At 37.2% G+C, this 3174-nt stretch overlaps 1 non-coding gene across 1 annotated transcript; it reads right to left on the bottom strand.

Annotated features, from left to right (window-relative positions):
- Window positions 1-2385: 2385 nt before the first annotated feature.
- Window positions 2386-2492, bottom strand: LOC139894976 (small nucleolar RNA R71). The gene has a single exon (XR_011775448.1). It is a non-coding gene; the product is annotated as a small nucleolar RNA R71 (small nucleolar RNA).
- Window positions 2493-3174: the final 682 nt, after the last annotated feature.

Below are 3174 nucleotides of genomic sequence, written 5' to 3'. Positions count from 1 at the left end.
AAATTGTATTGAACCACAAGGTTCTTTAAGAATTGCTCAACCAGAATCGTTCACATTCCAAAATAGTATTTGTATCACGAGCACCCAATTATCAAGGCTTAACCGAATCTTCCCTCTGAATTTTGAATTTAGTGTTAGAACTTACACTATACATTGTTGAAATTATATTTCATTCACTAACGGTAGCGAACCGTCTGAATGAGGGTTTGTTAAACCCGTATGGCCACACAACATAATTACACGCTTACACTTACACCCTGCAAGTGGAACTAATGATAATTGGATTGAGGACTTTTGTTCAAACTCGTATGCATCCTTGTATTCGTATTTGTTCACAATGTAAAAGCATGAAAAGTAAATAAGTGTGAAATGTATGTGTTTCTCAGCCCACGATGTAAAGAATAAAAGTGATTAAAAAGTGGGACTATGATCTCACCTCGAGTGCACGAGTATAAAAGTACTTCAACAAGTAAACGTGTGCATGAAAGTTGCTTAGCCTTGACCTAAACAAGTAAGTTATATCAATTAACCGGTTACGACACAAGGTCGGGTGAAATGTGTTCAATTAGTCCTATGGCTCGTTACGACTCGAATAGTATAGCAAGTGAACCACGTTGTCAAGTTTCATGCAAGAATCAAGTATAAAAGCATGTTAGAACGATTGTAATAAAGTTTGAGTTGACATTTCAAAACCTTACCATTAGAAAGGAAATCTTATTACGTTTCCAACGATATTTGATTCATCGAAAACGGAGTTACGGTCAAAAAGTTATGGCCAAAACAAGTTTGCTGAAGTTCGGATGAAACAGGCAATTGTCGCGGCGCGACAAATTGCTCCGCGGCGCGACAAATGCCTATGTTGAAGGTCAGAAAGCCTGAAAAACATGTTCTAAAATCACCCTTTGGGCCACGGCGCGACAAATTGCTCCGCGGCGCGACAAATAACGTGGTCTGGTGCCTGGTCAGTTTCAAAAGTTCAAGTCTTGATCCAAAATTCAATTTAGCACAAAACGCAAACCGTAAACACTTAGAATACGCATCTTATATCATTGGAAAGCTCTTTTGACAAGGAATACAATTAACTACCTTTCACAAGCACAAACATCAATTACTATAACCGAAAACTCGTCAATTAATCAAGAAGGGTTTATTTTCAAAGTTTCAAGTTCGTAAAACGTATTTTATGATTCGGGAATCCAATTTACACATACGATATGCCGTTTTGAAGGTAATGAAGCATACATTACAACTAAACACTTACTAATAACATTTCATGGCATTCGAAACATTAAAAGCTCGTTTTAAGTCTATCAAACCCTAACCACAATCCGCAAAAATCAATATTCATGTTTTTGAAGTTTCCTTAATCAACCTACGCATCAAAACGAAGCTAGTGATACTAGTAACACAATTAAAACATGAACTTTAACAATTTAACAACATTAACTCATCCAAAATCAAAGATTTAGCACACCCATTTCAAATGTTCAAACTAGTTACTCAAAACAACGAATCGAGCAAACAAAACATATATTCATGTTATACACGAGCCATAGACACTAACTAACACCATTTCAAGTCAAAAACACGAATTTAGAGAAATCTAGAGTTTTAGAAATGTTACCCAAACGAGATGAAGTTGGTATCAAATTGTAGAGGATGAAGAGAGGATTCCAAATATGTAATTTGTTTTGTTGTAAGCCTCCTAAATCGAATTTAGATGATGAATGATTGAATTGGGTGTTGTGTGTGTGTGTTCTTGCTAGAGAGAAAGAGAGATGAGGGAGATGGATGGAAATGGATGGAGGAGGTGAAGTGGTTGACTAGTTGACCTAGTCACCACTTTGCCCACTTGTCAACTTAAGTCCCTCATGTTTGTAGGCGGGTGCGGGAATTAACCAAACGAATATTTTTAAAACGCTCGAGTAAACGGGTGATGTCAAAATTAAATAGCGGGAATATAATGAACGTTACTCACGGAAACTATTAATTTAAATACGAAAGATTATGTTAAAAAAAAAAAGACGGTGTTAAAATTAAATTTAACGGAAAAACGCGGGATGTTACACCATTATTAAACCAGAAGTTAATGCTCCAGATTATGAAATCAAAGGACAAATTCTACACATGGTGACTAATCAATGCCAATTCAGTGGTGCGCCGAATGAAGACCCAAACGAACATCTTCGTACGTTTAATAGAATTTGTACACTATTCAAAATCCGAGAAGTGGAGGATGAACAGATCTATCTCATGTTGTTTCCCTGGACTTTAAAGGGAGAAGCCAAAGATTGGTTAGAATCGTTACCTGAAGGGGCGATTGACACATGGGATGTTTTAGTTGAAAAATTTCTTAAACGATTCTTTCCGGCATCCAAAGCCGTGAGACTTCAAGGAGAAATTGTTACGTTCGCACAAAAGCCAAATGAAACATTATATGAGGCATGGACAAGATTCGGAAGGATGTTGAGAGGATGTCCTCAACACGGTTTAGACACTTACCAAATAGTACAAATATTCTACCAAGGTGTCAACGTTGCTACACGAAAAGACATCGACATAACAGCCGGTGGATCCATTATGAAGAAAACCGCAACTGAAGCTTACAAAATTATTGATAACACAGCCTCCCACTCGCATGAGTGGCACCAAGAAAAAGATATCTTTCGATCATCTAAAGCGGCTAGAGCCGATTCTAGCCATGACTTTGATTCCGTTTCCGCAAAAATAGATGCTTTCGAAAGACGAATGGAAAAGATAAATAAAGATATTCACGCAATACGAATCAGTTGTGAGCAATGCAGTGGACCACACTTATTGAAAGATTGTCACATTGAACCAACGATGGAACAACGAGAGAATGTTTCCTATATGAACCAAAGGCCGGGAAATAATTATCAAAATAATTATCAACCGCCAAGGCTAAACTTAAATCTAAATCAAAACATTCTTTACAATCCAAAAGGACCCGAAAATAACTGGTATAACCAACAAGGTCCGAATAACCAACCGACTCAAAACAACACTTTCAATCAACAAAGACCTAGCTTGTATAAACCACCACAACAACCCGAAGAGAAAAAGCCAAATCTAGAAGAAATGATGGCAAAGCTGATTGAATCTCAAACACAATTCATTACATCTCAAACCCAAACGAACGAGAGGTTTGATCAG

Source organism: Rutidosis leptorrhynchoides, chromosome 2 (genome assembly GCF_046630445.1).
Source record: "Rutidosis leptorrhynchoides isolate AG116_Rl617_1_P2 chromosome 2, CSIRO_AGI_Rlap_v1, whole genome shotgun sequence".
Lineage (NCBI taxonomy): Eukaryota > Viridiplantae > Streptophyta > Magnoliopsida > Asterales > Asteraceae > Rutidosis > Rutidosis leptorrhynchoides.
The sequence above is the reverse complement of the archived record's forward strand: the minus strand, read 5'-3'. Positions and strand labels throughout refer to the sequence as shown.